Source organism: Heterocephalus glaber, unplaced genomic scaffold (genome assembly GCF_053883595.1).
Source record: "Heterocephalus glaber isolate CG9 unplaced genomic scaffold, H.glaber_assembly_v1.0 deba00001444, whole genome shotgun sequence".
NCBI classification, from domain to species: Eukaryota; Metazoa; Chordata; class Mammalia; order Rodentia; family Bathyergidae; genus Heterocephalus; species Heterocephalus glaber.
In genome coordinates, this window is record NW_028258297.1 from 9,170,706 (window position 1) to 9,188,077 (window position 17,372).

General features: G+C 42.3%; 1 protein-coding gene and 1 pseudogene across 1 annotated transcript in view; one reads left to right on the forward strand and one right to left on the reverse strand.

The window, feature by feature from the left end:
* Positions 1 to 17,372, reverse strand: part of LOC101722862 (uncharacterized) — a 48,517-nt gene that overhangs the window by 2,229 nt on the left and 28,916 nt on the right. The window lies entirely within an intron of this gene.
* LOC106009437 (chromobox protein homolog 3 pseudogene) lies at positions 345 to 15,167 on the forward strand (annotated as a pseudogene).

Consider the following 17,372-nt stretch of genomic DNA (forward strand, 5'->3'; position numbering starts at 1 on the left):
TCCTGGTGCCTGGGCTGGGTGAGGGGCCCCTCCCCGAGAACTGTGGGTGCATCCTCCTCTCACACAACTGTGTCCCTTTGCTCAGCATCACTCACACGCCTGTGTCCTGAGTCCCATCCCTTTTCTCTGGCTCGGTGGCTCTTCTGTAAGGCAGGTGAGGCAAGGACAGGCTGGCTGGGGCCGTTGTTTTTGATCTCTAGTTTTCCAGGCGGATTATTTTCTCGCTATGTCTTTTGGGGGAAACATGGTATCTATAGCAAAGCCAGGGGCACTGGAGGCGACGGTGATCATGTATGGCCCAGCTCGTGTAGCCTCTAAAATGAGGATTTTTAAATTGACAAAACATGGGTGAGTCTGGAGGGCTGATTAGGTTTCTCCTTGGAGACAGCGTCTCACTTTAGGTAAACATTCTGCCTCTGCAGTTTTGTCAGGGGCTCATAAGGGTTCTGTGGGAACACACAGGCTGCAGAAGGGAACAGTTTACTGTGCCCCAGGCCTGTTTTGTCACCCTGGCCTTCCGACCTACCACTGTCTGGCTATGTGGTCCCTAACTGTCTCAACCTTGAAGAGCTATAATGGTAGGTATGCTAAAAACCACTTACAATAATTATTTAAAGACCAGTTTAGTTTTTGTTTCACATGGGTACCATCTTTTTTTCCTGAGGAAAAATAGACCCTCCTATCTTGTGTGGACTTTTTTCTCTACAGAGCACAGATTATAGAATTACGAATCTTTATGATGAAATATACAGAGATGCCTTTACATGGTCTCAGCCATCCCTCAGCCTCAAGTCTGCAGCTGAGCTTGGGAAGGCTCTGAGAAGCCCGTGGCCGCACTGTGGTCTGTCCAGGGACCTAAAGACACAGGATGTGGGGCGTGGCTCAAAGAGGCTGGGGCCAGAGAGCTGCAGAGTGCCTGGCCCCAGCTGCCTTCCATCTGGCCTGGCTCAGCACCTCCTGGACTGTGGGCTCTTTGGTTTCATTTCTGTCTCATGAGGGTGCCTACAGCCATGGGAAAGTCCCTTGTCTATGACAGTCCTACAGCGATGTGAGCAGGTGCCACCTCCTCTTCCTGCCTTGTCACCCAGAGAAGGAGCGTCACCTCCCTTCACCTCTGCCCACCTTCTCTCCTACAGACCCTGAGTACCTGCTCTGTGGCCCAGTTGAGCCTCCCTGGCTGACTCGTCCCAGGGCTGCTGTCTCTAGTGCTGAGGCTTCACTTCCTGCTCACAGGGCCCTTGCTTTGGGAGGCCAGATCTGTGAGTGACCAACCAAGGCCATCTGCCTGCAGACCCCACCCTCTTCCTGCCTCAGCCCAGAATGGCCGGGCCAGGGTGATTCAGCAGTCTGAGGCTGAGACCCACCTTCTCTCCTTCCCTGTGTCCCTGGCTTGGCACAGCCGGGCCTGTGTTGGAGACAGGGCCCTCGATGTACAGGACACAGGGGTTGGAAAGGGAGTCACTGATGCCAGTGGCAGGGAAGCAAGGCCCAAGTGGAGGCACTCAGTGCTGTTCAGGTTCCCAGCAGGACTCGGCACAATGCAGGGGGCTGGAGGGGAGGGCACAGAGGCAGGTGGCCATCCTGTATGTCAGTCCCCAATACAGCAGGAGAGGGGACCAAGGCTTTGACATCTCAGGGGCAGTTTCAAGCACAGAACAGCTAAAGTATTTGTGGATACAGCCAGGGTGAGGTCATTTTGGCCTCTGTTAGGCCCTACATGAGTCACATACTCTTTTCAAATGAGCTGCTCCTGAAGCCTGTAACAAAAAGCCATTAACATTCCTACAAACAACAAGCATGACCATTACATTACTCTATAAGCTGGATGCCAAACTGTACAGTAAAGATAACATACATCAAAGACTTTCTAGGATACAAACAACATGTGGTCTGACCTTTCTTCCCTAACTTCCTTTTCCCATGTTCATGGGTCATATCTGTAACTTCTTAGGATGGAGAAACTCTTACAAAGGTCCCTGCTTTATCCCAGGTAGTGGGACTCAGGTCTTGGAAAATTATTATTTTTGACCCATGGCCCTCCATTCATAATTTTGTGTCCTACCCGCCCCATACTGGGGATCTAACTCAGGACCTTGCACTTGCCAGGCAAGGGCGGCAGTGCTGAGCTACATCCCTGGCCTTTCCGCTCACAATTCTGAACAGCAATACTCACGCAGCAAGTAAAAGGCAGAGCCCCCACTGGCTGCTTCTGGATTCCTCCTTGAACCCAGGAAAAGATGGGGGAGGTAGCATAAGGAGAGGGGACTTGCTGCCCCTGCAGGCCTCCCAGGCCAGGGATTCAAGGACCTGGACCTCACATGTGCATTCTAGAACCATCCGCCTGCCTGGGCACAGGTCAGCCAAGGACTTGAGATTCGAAAACAAAGAGCTCGTTGTGAAAGTTGAATCCTGAGGCAGGGAGGAGTGGCAGCCAGCACCGGGCACCTCTATGCCAGATGTATCAACCCTGTTCCTTGGTTCAAGACTAGTACACTAAGTAAATTTGATTTTGCTCTTATTCATTTTCTTTTACACTTTCCTTGGAAAACTTTATAACTGTTGTCTACTAACATTCTGTAAGACGATGACTTCCAATAAACAACTTAAACAGTATGTGACACAAACTCCCAATATTAATACTAACTGTGATGAAATAAAAAGGTCCCACTGTCTCATTTTATATTTCAAAGAGCCCAATTTCCAAAGAGGGTCACAATAATCAAGACTAAGGCCCACTGCTCCCACTTCAAGACTAGTGTCACTAGTCTAGGTGTTCAACAAGTGAGGCTTAAGGCCAACGTTTAAGAAGATGGGAAGGGGAAGAGGACAGCCAATAGTTTGGCCTTTGCCCTCCATTGTCAGCCAGGGAGACCCCTCTAAGATGACCCTACAATTCTGGGGAGTCACCCAACCTCCCAAGCTGGGGGACTGTTGGACCTCAGAGGACAGGAGTCAATCAGTGTACATTCTGCAGAAAGAGTGTTACTGAAGAGGAGAATGTCCCCATGCTCCTAAGTGAAGCAAGAACGTGGCCCATGCTGGTGGATGACACAACAGGCAGAGGGGAACATTAGAGGCGCTGACGGTTCCTGACACAGCCCCATAAGAAACCCTCCAGGAACCCTGACTGATCCTGACAAACAAATAGATTTTGACCAATACAGATGTTATTTTGACTTGGTATTAAACATCCAGCAGAAAAGTATAACCAAACAGTAGAATAATTAATAGTCCTATAAAAACAGAGAGCTAAATTGGATCTAAAAAGAGGCTCCAAACCCTGCATCAACTGTTACTGCTAATCTCCATCCACACCTATGACATCTTAACCTCCTGCCACGAGAGGGCCACATGCCGAGTACCACAAGCTTCTCCAGAAATGTGTCCTTCAGCCTCTCAGTATATTGCCATTATGTTATGTTCATGTACATTCAAGTATCTCTATGGTAAAAATTTGGCTTCTTGTATAGGCCTGGCTATAAGATAAAATGCCAATATGAATAGTCTAGTTACTAAACATTATTACGTTTGCAATATAAACTAACTTCCTCTTGTCTACTTCAGATTTTATATATTTATGTTATCGAAAGTCAGTCACTAAACAGTATTTAAGCCTACAAATTAGAGGCCAGATCCCAGGTTCTGAGCCTTATAGTAAGAAATGTAATAGCCAATGTTCACATCAAAACAGAGATATCTTTAGTTTATTCCTTGGGCATATTGTAATTAAAGTAAAAGAATTAAGATTTCTTGCTCAGATTTAAAATGATGGAGACTGACAGCAAAATACAGCCTCTCTGGACCTGGAATTGAAATATCTGGAAAACAACAACTTAGTCAAGAAAAATGTAGATCTCTGGGAATCAAGAAAAGGCAGACAAGAAAAATAGAAACTATGAAGAAAATGCAGACAAAAGAATAAAACAGTCTGGAACACTAAACCAGGTCCTTGGGGAGATTTTGTCTCCAAAAACACAAGGCAAGCCCAGAGAGGGTCGACAGCCCCAGGCAGAAACAATGCACAACAATCTACCCCAAGAAAAACCACCGGATTGTAAGCTGCAAACACAGCAAGGGGTTTTACTCTGAAAGTGACTCCTTCCACATGGCAGGGTACAGTTGAAGAAATTCACTGCAGCATTCAACACACTTAGGAGTGATGCAGCCAGAAGCCATCTTGGAAAGAGGTTTATTAAAACTGAGCTACTCAGTCAGAAGTCACAGAACAGCCTTACTTCAGGGTCTCTGGGGTCACTCTGCCACAGGGGGGAGACAGACACAAGAGATAGTCACACAGAAGGGGTGGGCTGGTCTCAGATTCCTTGAGAAGTTTAAGCAGTGGTGAAGGACCTGCCGGTTCCACCCTCTGTGGTGAGAACTCGGGCCAGTCATGTGCTTTTCTGAAGGGGATGGGTCTGAAAGTGCTGACATTAAGTCCAGCAGACTGTTTAGCCCTACTTGCGGCCTACTTTCAGCACAGAGCTCAGTGGTCTGTTTGCTTTTCCCATCTGACAACATTATCAGGGATTTCCTTTGGCCTGGATAGTTGCCACATTCCAGGGGTGTATGGACAGAAGAAGAAATTTCATGAGCCCACAGGCCACAAAGTTAGTTGGGAGGGCCGGGGATTTAGCTCAGTGGCACCACACCTGCCTTGCAAGTGCAAGGTCCTGAGTTAAATCCCTGGTACCAAAAAAAAAAAAAGTTAGTTGGGAGATCGCAGTGACTTGGGGTACATGATGTGGGACACACACTGGGAGCTGCTGGAGTAAGGGCAGCCGTGAGGCAGACAACACACTGACAGCTGACCATGCCCAGCAAGGACAGCTGGGTAGGACTTAAAGTCGCACAGCAAAGTGGGTCTGGAAACAAAATAGGCCCTAGTTATGACTCGCTGTCCCCACCCAATTGGGTTGATTCCAATAATATAGGTCCTGTAGAGGAAGCATTCAACCAAAACATGTGGAGGAATTTTTGGACTTGTTTCCGTTTTTGTTTTTGTTTTGTTGATACTGGGGATCAAACTCGGGACCTTGCACTTGCGAGGCAGGTGGCAGAACCACTGAGCTAAAATCCCTGGCCCTTGTTTCTGTTTTTCTTTCTTTTGTTTCTTCTTTTTCAAAATCTATTGCTATTTGCTTTTATTCTTCTTTCTTTTCTTAGTTTTGTTTGTCTTTTTCTGTTACTTTTACTTCCCTCTATTAACTTTCTTTTATGCTTTTTGTTGCTGTTGTTGTTTTGGTGTTTGAGGCAAGGTCTCATTGTGTAGTTTAGATTGGCTTTGAACTAACTATGTAGCCCAGGCTGGCCTTGAACTGGCAGTGATCCTCCTGTCTCAGCCTCAGAATGTTAGCATTACAGGCACGCACCATCATGCCTGGCTTTTCTTTTTCTTTTTTCAAATTTTGCTTCTTTCATTTTTCCCTTCCTCCATCACCTCCATGATTATTATTATTAAGAATCCTTATTAATTTTTAGCTATTTAGTTGACTCTATGCTATTATTGCTATAATCTTTTCTATTGTTAATGGTGGCAAATTTGTTTTTGTATTTACTCTGTCAATATTGGTTTGTATTTGTGTCTAAATTATTGTTTTGTTTTGTTTTTTTGGTACCAAGGATTGAACTTGGGTCCTTGTGCTTGCGCAGCAGACAGCGAAACCACTGAGCTAAATCCCTGGCCCTGTGTCTAAATTATTATTGCATATCTCTTTCCTATTGTTAAGGATGCTATAGTTGTAGCTATTATTGGCTCTTATGTCAATAATGAGTTAGTCTTTGCCTCTCTTATGATTGCTGATTTCTTTTCTTTTTTTTTTTTTTTTAGGGGGGTACTGGAGATCAAACTCTGGTCCTTGCACTTGCACAGCAGGCGGTGAAACTACTAAGCTAAATCCCCAGCCCTTCCTTTTCTATTTTTAATAATGGCATAGTTATTGATTTTAATTGATTTTCACTGTATGTCAATATCTGGTTTGTCTTTGTATCATCAACATAACTGTGGTTCATTTTCTCCTCTTTGTGGTGCTGGTAATGAAGCCCTCAGAAGATGGCTGGACACTAAGAATACCCTCAAATATTACACTAAATAGGTTGAAGAGGGGAATAAACACCAAAATATAACCAAACCCAAGGACTCAGCAGAGGAAGACAGAACCTGACTAAAGAGATCTCCATAGAAGTGACAAAGTTCCTCTACCCTAACTGATCTCCAGCCCACAACACAAAACAATAGAAACATAAGAAAACACAGAAAAAGATGCCCTTCCCCCAAACCCCTAACTTCCCAAAAACTGACCTCCTGGACACTGAAGTAGACAAAACTGCAGGCAAAGAACTTAAAAACCAAAGGCTCAAAATGTTTGAAGAGATAAAAGAAGAAACATAAGTAAATGCACAAGATGTTTAATGAGCTTAAAGAGAATTTGATTAAACAACTTAAAGATTTTACCAATACAATGTTTGATGATTTTAAACAAATAATAATCGAGTTAAGTGAGATACTTTGGAAAAGAATTAAAAGTATATAAAAAAAGCAAGCAGAGATAGATGATATGAAAAATTCAATGGAAAGCATAGGTAGCAGACTTGACGATATGAGGATAGTATCAGGAATAGAAGACAAGATAGATGTAGTAGATCATAAACACAACTATACCCTAAAAATGACAAGACACCATGCAAGCTGAATCCAGTAGTTGCTAGATGACTAAAAAAAAACCCCTCAGAATTATAAAAATAAAGAAAATTAGAGGTATAAAGGTATAAAAATTTTTTCACTGGCACCAGGGATTTAGCTCAGTGACACTGCACCTACCTCTCAAGCACAAGGTCCTGAGTTCGATCCCCAGTACCAAAAAATAAAAAACAAAACTGAACAGAAATATCAGAGGTAAACCACATCACTGAACAGATGAACTTAACAGATATCTACAGAGTTTTATCCAACAACAGAACACATATTTTTCTCAACATCACATGCAACTTTTTCCAAAATATACTGCACCTGAGGTCATAAAGGATACTTAAATAAAATAGAACTGAGATAAGCCCCTAAGTACTATCAGATCATAGTGAAAGGAAGTTAGAAGTCCATAGCAAAAGAAGCCACAGAAACTATGCAAACACATAGAGATTAAATAATACATTAATGAATCATCAAGAAATCAGGGAAGAAATTTAAAAAGTTCCTACAATCAAACTGATGTGGAAAGAGCTGTCAAACATAACTTGGAATGGATAATTACTGTAAAATACGTGTTTATAAATTTTGTGTCAGCTTAATATAGCAATAATACACTGTTGATGTATTTTGTGTGGCTTATCCCTAAAACCCTGTCTGGGTTAACTTGTCCATGTTTAGAAACTCTAGGTGGGCCTTTCCCCTCTTGTGGGGCAGCCTGTTTCCAGAGAGATTAGAAACCAGCCTTAAAAGTTGTTTATTTAAAAAAAAAAAAAAAAGTTGTTTATTTTAAAAACCATGCTTTACCACACCCTTGCTGCATTCTGGATAATCGAAATTTAAACTACCCTGTAGGCTACGAGCAAGTTATAAAAAGGAAAAACTGTTTTAGCTCGAGGTCAGCCTATAAAGACTTGTTTCCTGAGGCTGGCCATTGCCTGACAATAAACTTCTTTTTTTATTTTACCCAACTCTCCTGTCTCTAGAAGATCATTTCGACTCCTGATTTGCCACAACATTTGGGGGCTCATCCGGGATATTGAGATAATCTTCTGGCCACTTGGCCAACGGCTCGAACCCTGCCGGAGTGTCTGGCCTTCCAACTCCTCTGAGGGGAAGGGCACCCCTGGGAGATTCTCAGTCCCCTCAAGGACTTGCAACGCCAACCTCATCGACAGCGGCTAGACCGGACCCGGAACAAGAGACAGTAGACTTGGGACCGACTGACTTCTGACACGGTAGGCCACCCTGGGAAAAGCCCGAGATTCAATTTGGTTATCCTGACACAAGTCAGAAAAAGGGCCTGATCACCCCTTGTGTGGGAATATCAAATTCCCATTTGGTAGGGGTTTTTTGAAGTCCCATTTGCTTTGCCTGGGGCTTTTCAGAGTCCTGTTTGCTTTGCCTTTGGTTTGTAAAAATTGAATTAGGGCCATCCCAGGCAGGCGGGAATGTTTAACCTCTAAATGACTGTGCATGAATGTGAGACTGAGTGTGAACAGACAGCATAAGCCATAGGCTATTCCGTCTGTGTCCACAACTAAAGGGGGGCACCTCTGTGCTCAAATATCCCCCTGAGGTTACGGATGTGATTGAGCCTGATCTGCAATTCTGTGGACCCTCTTGCTCTGCCTGAGGTCAGGGGAAGAATTCTGCTTTCCCGAAGGGCTAAGTGGGTGCTCTCTCGTCCAGACAAATACTCCCTTATGCCTAGGCGGTCCTAAAAGTGCTGGTCACACACCCAGACAGGCACCTGTGTAGATTGTCTCTGATGGTCACCCTCCTTCATTTGTCTTGCATCTCCCATATGAGGGCACCCACACACACCAACACACTGGTAGGCCGATCTTGGGGCAAAAACATCACGTCCTACTGTTTTAGAATGCATGCTTAAAAATTTTTTAAAAGGTCTTATTAGAGATTATGATTTTTTTTTTAGAGATTATGATATTAAGATAAAACCCCAAAAATACTTAGAACCTTTTGTGAGTTAAAATGGCCCAAGCTTTGCCCAGCTTGGCCATCTGAGGGATCCCTAGATAGAGGTCTCGTCTGGTCCGCCTGGCTAGCAGTCACCACTCCCGGACAGGAACATCCATAACCCTATATTGATTCATGGCTCAACTTGTGCTGCGGAATGCCTCCTTGGCTTCGTATGTGCGCCCTGAAAGCAAAAAGCACTATTTTGGTCCTCTGTCAAAAAAAAGATGATGCTGGAAAGAAACCGGTCCTTTCAGACCCAGACTGGGAAAATTCAGACCTTTCCCCTCCATACCCAACTGCCCCGGCCCTTCCCAGGGCCCCTGCGGCATCAGCGCCAGTCCGGGCAGCATCAGCGCCGGCACCAGCCCCGGCCTCGCCTGATTCAACCCAGGCGCTCCAAGATCCTACGCTCGCACCTGCTTCAGATGCAGACCCAGCTAGTCCAGTGGCTCGCCGCCTCCGCTCCATACATCTCCAGATGCCCCTCAGAGAGTTTCCCAATCCAGCGGAAGGCCCCTCCCTCCTCATACATCAGCCCTTTAGCTCCACTGATTTGCTAAATTGGAAAAATCACACTCCTTCCGACTCAGAAAAGCCAGAGGTGATGACTAAACTTCTGACCTCTATTTTTTGGACACACTGTCCACATTGAAAAGACTGTCAAAAGCTGATGATGACACTCCTCCAGACCGAGAAACGAAAAACACTCTTGGCTTTACAAGCCAAGGCCAATGCTATATTATCAGCCTAATGCTGCTGCAAAGGTCTGGAATCCAGAACAAACCCAGAGAAACTGCAACTGTGCTCTACCAGACATCAAGAGATTTTACAAATAAATCAAGTTACAAATTTTAGCTCACTGATAAATATATCCTTGTTTCAATTTAAATTGATGTTTAATTGCAGTGCTTAAAATATATATATATATATATATATTTTTTTTTTGGTACCAGGGATCAAACTCGGGTCCTTGCGCTTGCCCAGCAGGCAGCAAAACCACTGAGCTAAATCCCCGGCCTTAAAATATTTCTTATACATTACAAATTCTTCAATTATAATTATAGGGTTAACTTGCTCTTTTCTATACTTTGTTGATAAAAAACGCAAGGTTACTACCGTTCTATTGACAGCCAACCAAATTTATAACAATCTAAGAACAACAAAAAAGACACTTTTGGGCCGGGGATTTAGCTCAGTGGTTTTGCCGCCTGCTGCGCAAGCGCAAGGACCCGAGTTCAATCCCCGGTACCAAAAAAAAAGACACTTTAAAATTTTAACAGCTAAAGACAAGTTTGTTATAAAAAGTTTATAATAAGTGAGATTAAAAAATATTTTAAAAGCTATAAATAAAAGATGTACTTTTGATATAAAAAGATTTTGTTTGTCTTGTTAAAAAGATAAAAAGAGATATACAAGACCAAAAGGCCTAGATACGTCAAAAAGGTGTGCAAAAGTGATATATATATGTTTGCTTGTTGGTTTCAAATTAGTTCTCACCCAGTATTGCTTAGGCCCCTTGTATAGATCTTTTACCCTTTACCTTGATAAAAATCAAAAATATGCCTAACAAAGAAAAATTCTCTCCATATGAGATCCTGTTCAGAAGGTCACTACCATTGATTAAAAGCCTTAGAGAAGTAAGAAGCCTACTGCTTAACCAACAGCTTGAAGCTTTAGGACGGGTTTTTCATCAGCTTCACAAATATTGCAGGGAAAGGGATAACATCCCCACAGACACTCCTGGTCATTCATTTGAGCCAGGGGACCAAATTTATATAAAAGATTGAAACTCCCTCACCCCAATTTTAAAAGGGCCTTATGTTATTGTTATGACTACTCCCACAGCAATAAAAGTTGCAAAACTCCAGCCTTGGATCCATCATTCAAAAATCAAAAAATTTCATCCAGGAGACTCCTGGACTTGACAGCCGGATCCAGCAAACCTGCTGAAGGCGACCCTGCTGAGACGGCTGAGATGATGCTCTCAAAGCCCTGCTCCTCTCACTCCGGAAGCTGACAGGTCAATACACGGCTAAAGAAATTAAAGGAGACAACACTCGCAAAACCCTGCTGACAGGCTGATGTACTGCTAAAAGCTTATCAATAATTGTACTGCCTTGTTGTCTGAAACTTTCCTACACACTATTGTTGTTGAATGTCTAGTTCTAACTGGGTTTCTCTTTGGCATTGCTCTGGTGTTTGCCAGTGCCCCAAAAGATTGGAGCACTTGCCAAAAATGCTGACTTGCTATAACATATTGATATATCATCTCACTTTTCTGGGTTCTTATATGTTTAAGATAAATACAGGACATTAAAACTTTGAACTGAGTATGTACAAGCCTAAAGATTCAAAGTTTGATTCCCAAGCCAAACTTATCAAGATAATTAAATGGGAACCCGAAGGTATCCCTTGTCCATTACATTTGATAGATGCCCACGCTAGCACTATGGCTGGCCGAGAGCGATAGATTATTGAGAACATAGTGGAAAACAACAATACTATACAATGAGGTCAAAAGGGTGAACAAATATGACTACAAAGTTCCAAAGACAAAAGGCTCAAATAAAAAAAAAAAAACACATGCAATCCCCAAATTGCCATACTTATAAAAAACCAGAGTACAACTCACTTAAAATAGCTATACCTGACCCATGGGATCCCAAATGGCTAAAAGGACAAACTGCGAGGGTCCAACTTTGCTATTCGGTACCTGGCTCAAATACTAAGATAAACAGCGACAACGACGACACTCATTGAGATATGCTAATCAGAAAGGTCAGGACGACAGTCGGGAAAAGCCCAATAATCAAAAAAATAAAAAACATTAAGTCCAGCCCGACCAATTACACAGGGATAGATATGGTACAGACTATAAACAACACTCACAGACTGCGTCTGGCCACTAACTCAGATCTGGTATCTGACTGCTGGATTTGTGCACCCCTCAGTCAGCTTACCTATCATGCTTTGGGGCAAAATCCTAAAAATCCTAAACCATACCGATGAACCAGCAACTTCTTAGTAAACCCACTAAACTGATAAAAAATAGCTCATGTGTGTTTAATGTTTCTGCCTTACCAAACATTCCCCCAAATTGTGTCAATATCCAAAAAACTTACTCCAACCTCAGTGCTCCAGCAGGAGCCTTCTTTGTATATAAGGATGGCTTACATTGACTTTCCCCCCAAAGTACAAGATACTTGTGCTACAGATATTTTTATCCCAGACCTAAGTACATACTCCCCAGGAGCCATGAGGCAAGTTCCTATCCAAATAGGGTCTCCCAAAGGAGAACTAAATTAAAAAAAAAAAGGGATCCTATTGTGCTCCCTATCCTAGCAGGACTAACTATAACAGGGAGCCTGACACTCCGCAGCACAATACTCGGGGTTGGACAACAACAATAGCTTTCATTAGGCCAAGACATTCAAAAAGGGTTAGATAAAATACAAGCCTCAATCCTCACTCTACAAGGACAGATTGACTCGCTGACAGGCATAGTGCTACAAAATAAAACAGCCCTCGATTTGTTGACTGCTAAGTATAGGGGAACTTGTCTTTACCTAAAAAAAAATGTTGTTATTATACAAATCAGTCAAGAATAGTTTAAAAAAATCCATAACCCGACTAAAAAAAAGGTTAAATCAGATAAAAACTAAATATGGTTCCCAAGATAACAACTACTGGTGGAGTTGGCAGCTCACTAGATAAAAAAACATGGTCAGGGACCCTGATGAGACCCATAGTAATAATAATACTCCTGGTGACTATAGAGCCATATTTAATTAATTAGATTTCCAAATTTATAACAAAGAGCCTGTTCCATACAATCATATCAAATGCTGATGGGAACAGAGGCCCATTATGTTTGCCCTGTTCAAATCAATAAAGATTCTGTTTGATATAACAACAGGGGGGAATGACATGGAAAGAGCTGCCACGCCTAACTTGGAATGGATAATTACTGTAAAATATGTGTTCATGAATTCTGTGTCAGCTTAATACAGCAATAATACACTGTTTATGTATTTTGTGGGGGCTACCCCTAAAACCCCGTCTGGGTCAACTTGTCCCTGTTTGGGAACCCCAGGTGGGCCTTCCCCTCTTGTGGGGGAGCCTGCTCCCAGAGAGATTAGAAATCAGCCTTAAAAGTTGTTTATCTTTAAAACTATGCTTTACCACACCCTTGCTGCATTCTGGATAATCGCAATTTAAACTACCCTGTAGGCTACGATCAAGTTATAAAAGGGAAAAACTGTTTTAGCTCGAGGTCAGCCTATAAGGACTTGTTTCCTAAGGCTGGCCAGTGCCCAACAATAAACTTCTTTTTTATTTTACCCAACTCTCCTGTCTCTAGAAGATCATTTTGACTCCCAATTTGCCACAACAAAAAGACAGTTGAAACACAACATATCAAAACCAATGAGATACTACAAAAGCAGTCCTACAGGGAAGATTATAGATGTAAATGCATACATTAAAACAGAGTGATCCCTAACAAATAGCTTAATGTTGCATTTCAACATCCTAGAAAGACAAGAACAATCTAAATATAAAACTAATAGAAGGAAGAAATTAGATATATGAAAGCAGAAGTTAATGAAATTGAGACTAAAAGGCAATACAAAGGAACAATGAACAAAACGCTTGTTTCTCCAAAAGGATGGGAAGGATGTCTGGGGATAGGAATGACTGGAGGGATGAGGGAAGGGGAAGTAAAATGGATCAAGATGTGTATGATATGTGTATTACCAATTCCTCCACAGTGAATGTACTTACTACCTATTGCAAAATATACTAAAAATAATATGATAAAAACAACTAGATTTTCTCTTAACAAAACAGGGAGCAGTCTGCACGCTCTTAAAAGCCACCTGATGATATACTTGAGGAAACACCTCAAAATAAATAGAGGTTAGTATTCCAGACAAAAATCTTCTGCCAAATATTGGCTAATTTTAATCTGGCTTCTACCTTTTTAGAAGGGTCACTATTTACCATCATTTAACCCTGCTTGTTTAATATGCTTGTAGATTTGTATCTTCCAGACTTCTCCAGATCCACGTTAAAGCTGATGCTCACCTGTACTATTTATTACCAAAACAAAATAGTAAGTGTATGTTCCTGACAACTCTCAATTATAACTTCCATATCACCAGACTTATATTCACAAATCAATGCACTTGCTGATGTGCTGATTTTCCAAAACAAACTTGATCATCAAGAGATGATGGTTCTTCAAAAAAAACAACACCCAATCTTCCTATGTCTCCTTTAGGTCAGTCAGAAGGACAATTTCCATCCTTATGAAGGCAGTCAATGCCTTCTCAGCCTAAAGCTACCACAAAAAGATGGACCTTTGGCCCTCTAGCATTCTTTAAGAATAAGAAATCAAAAGTACTAATAAAAAATCAAAAGTCTTGTGCAGGGAAGAATAAGGTAGGATAAAGAATTAAAGATAGGTAGAAAGGAGACAAGGAAATTACAGTTTTTGGATTTTTGGTACCGGGGATTGAACTCTGGACCTTGTACTTGCAAGGCAGGTGACAGAACCACTGAGCTAAATCCCCAGCAAAGTTAGTTTTTAAATTGTACTTTCAAGAAACATTGCAGGCCCCAGCCCCCTTTCCTTGGATGTGAGCGCAGCTGCAGGCGCACAGGCTGAGACTCTGTGGACCTGCGACTCGAGCATCCCAGGCGATGAATAATAGCTCTGTAAGTCTGCAATAAAAAATAGGCTCCAATAAAACTACACTGCAAAAAATGGGAAAGAAACAAAATGGAAAAAGTAAAAAAGTTGAGGAAGCAGAGCCTGAAGAATTTGTAGAAAAAGTACTGGACTGTCATGTAGTGAATGGGAAGGTGGAGTATTTTCTGAAGTAGAAGGGATTTACAGATGCTGACAATACATGGGAACCTGAAGAAAATTTAGATTGTCCAGAATTAATCAAAGCATTTCTTAATTCTCAAAAAGCTGGTAAAGAAAAGACAGTACAAAAAGAAAATCTTTATCTGACAGTAAATCTGATGATGGCAAATCAAAGAAGAAGAGTTGCTGCTGATAAACCTAGAGGATTTGCTAAAGGTCTTGATCCTGAATGAATAATTGGTGCCACAGACAGTAGTGGAGAATTGATGTTTCTCATGGAATGGAAAGATTCAGATGAGGCTGACTTGGTGCTGGCAAGAGAGGCAAATATGAAATGTCCTCAAATTGTAATTGCTTTTTATGAAGAGAGACTAACTTGGCATTCTTGTCCAAAGATGAAGCTCAATAACTTACATCATTTATATATATATTTATGTATATATAAAATGGGTCTTGGTGTTTGATTCACTAGTGTGAAAAAAACAGCTTTCTAATGAAAATCAAGTTTAACATGTTGGTTTTGAAAGTCTTTGGGGACATTGTTGGGTTTTGTTTCACATCAATAGCACTGGTTACTTTGAACAAATAAAAAGGTTTCTGTAGTTGCTTCCTTTATCAGAAAACAGCATTTGATAGCCTGATATATTTCCTCTGCTTTTCTAAATATTGGGAAAATTATCCATAGTCAAACTCAAAAACAGAATTCATTTTTAGCTCACATGCTTAAGAACCATTCTGAGTTTTTTGTTTGTGTGTGTATAAATAAAATACTTATGTAAATGGTTTTTGTTTTGTTTTTAAACATTCACCAAAACAAAAACTACGGGTGATAAGCTCATGTTTGAGATGCTATCATTCTGAGCAACCTCAGAAATAAATCACAGTTAAATTGAAAGTTTTCCTGAAGCCATAACTTTTCAAGTTAAATAGATGATTCTGTGGTTAATTGGACAGCTTAAAGTGGGTATTTTCAAAGGAGCCATATCAGAATCTATATCTGTGTGTTTAGTTACAAAAATAAAGCAGTTTGCTTGCAAAATTCCTGAAATAAAATTGTATCACTACCAACAATTTCCCCACCCAAATAAGGTAACTAGTCAATCTGGTTTGTTTGAATTCGCTAAGGAAGACTTGTTAAGGGAACATTAAAGATTGCTCAGGTCGGGGATTTAGCTCAGTGGTTTCAGCGCCTGCTGCACAAGTGCAAGGACCCAAGTTCAATCCCTGGTACCAAAAAAAAAAAAAAGATTGCTCATGACCTATTCCCTCACAACAAGTTGAAATCTGTATTTAAAGTCAGGATTCATGAATGTCTAAGACTTGGTTCATGGAAACCTACTGAGTGGCTAGAGGTGGTCACAATTTAGGACCTACTAGAATAAATGAGTGAACAAACTTATAATCTAAATCACTGACCTGCATTTTTTTCTTGACCCCAACTTGTTCCTTACATGTAGGCTCAATCTTCAATATTCGGGTTACTGTTTCAGCAGAAGCCAGAAGAATAACTTTGTACTAGTCAGAATGTTATCCTACTATATATTGTTTACTTTATTGCAAATAATGGTGAGCAGTGGTCAATAAATACTTTTATATTAAAAAAAAAAGAAACACTGCAGCTTTGGGACACAAAAGGTATTCAACTATGTTTCTTTTCAGAGAAACTCACTAAAAAACAAACAAACAAACAAAAAACCTTCCTAAGGATCTTAAAGCTGCAATAAGCCTATAAATTGTGACCCTTGCTTTTCACGTATAAATTGCTCCCCCCCCCCCCCTTCAAGGAAGCAGCAGTATTCCTGGGCAGCAGATCTCAACTTCGAATACGTGTGAATGGTTTACATTCTAACCTAGTCACATGGGTAATCTGACAGGCAGCGGGAATACACCTAGCTCACACATCCTGATGACACCCTCAAGACCACACAATAACCCCCAACTCAAGACCATAATGTACCTCTCTATTGAGGGCCAACACTCTATTCTCTCTGAGTGTGCACAGTTAGAATTTTGCCTAATTATTCTCTTTATGCCTCTCACAGATGTGTCTTGAAAATTCTTTTCCTGTGATGGAAGTCAATGAACCTACCCCATGGGTGGGGTGAGCTGGGGTCTCCAACTCCTCTTTGGGGGACCTCCTCAGACTCTATCCAAGGACAATGAGACAGTGGGGCTCTGGTTTGCTCCTGTGCTCCAGGACCCGTGCTCATTTCCTGTGTCACCTGGAGTCGCCAAGCTGCCCTTTCCCGGGCTGCTGTGCTTCTGTTCAGCTCTGTGCTCTTTACTGTGCCTGGAGCAAGAGCTCTGACCTCTCATGGCTCTTCTTACCCGGGCACCTTTGCTCCTATATAGATGCATATGCCATCTTCTCTTTGTGGCTCAGTCCCCATCAGCTGTCCCTAACTGTCCCCATTCAGGTTTCTCTCTAGCTAGGGTTAGGGAACAGGTGAGGGGTGGCGGTGGTGAACAATGGGGAGGGCTCCAGGGTGCAGCAAGACCTGGGTGGAAGCGGCTGTCAGGTCAGGAACCCACTAGGAGACTGACTCACAGAAAGAACAGGGACCCAAGCAGTTGGCACCCACATGCAGCCCCACAAGGCCCTCACGCAGTGTCCAGATGCTGAGGCCCTAAACCTGAGCTGGGGATGTACACTGTATTTGGACACAGGCCCTCTGACTGGGCCCTGGTGCTAACAGGAGGCCTGAGCATGGGGCCTGATGCAATCTGCCTGGTGGCCTTGTGAGAGGAGGGGAGCAGGACACAGAGATGCCAGGGTCGCATGTGTGTTGGGGAAAGATCACTCGAGGACTCTGTGAATGGTGGCCATTAAAGCCA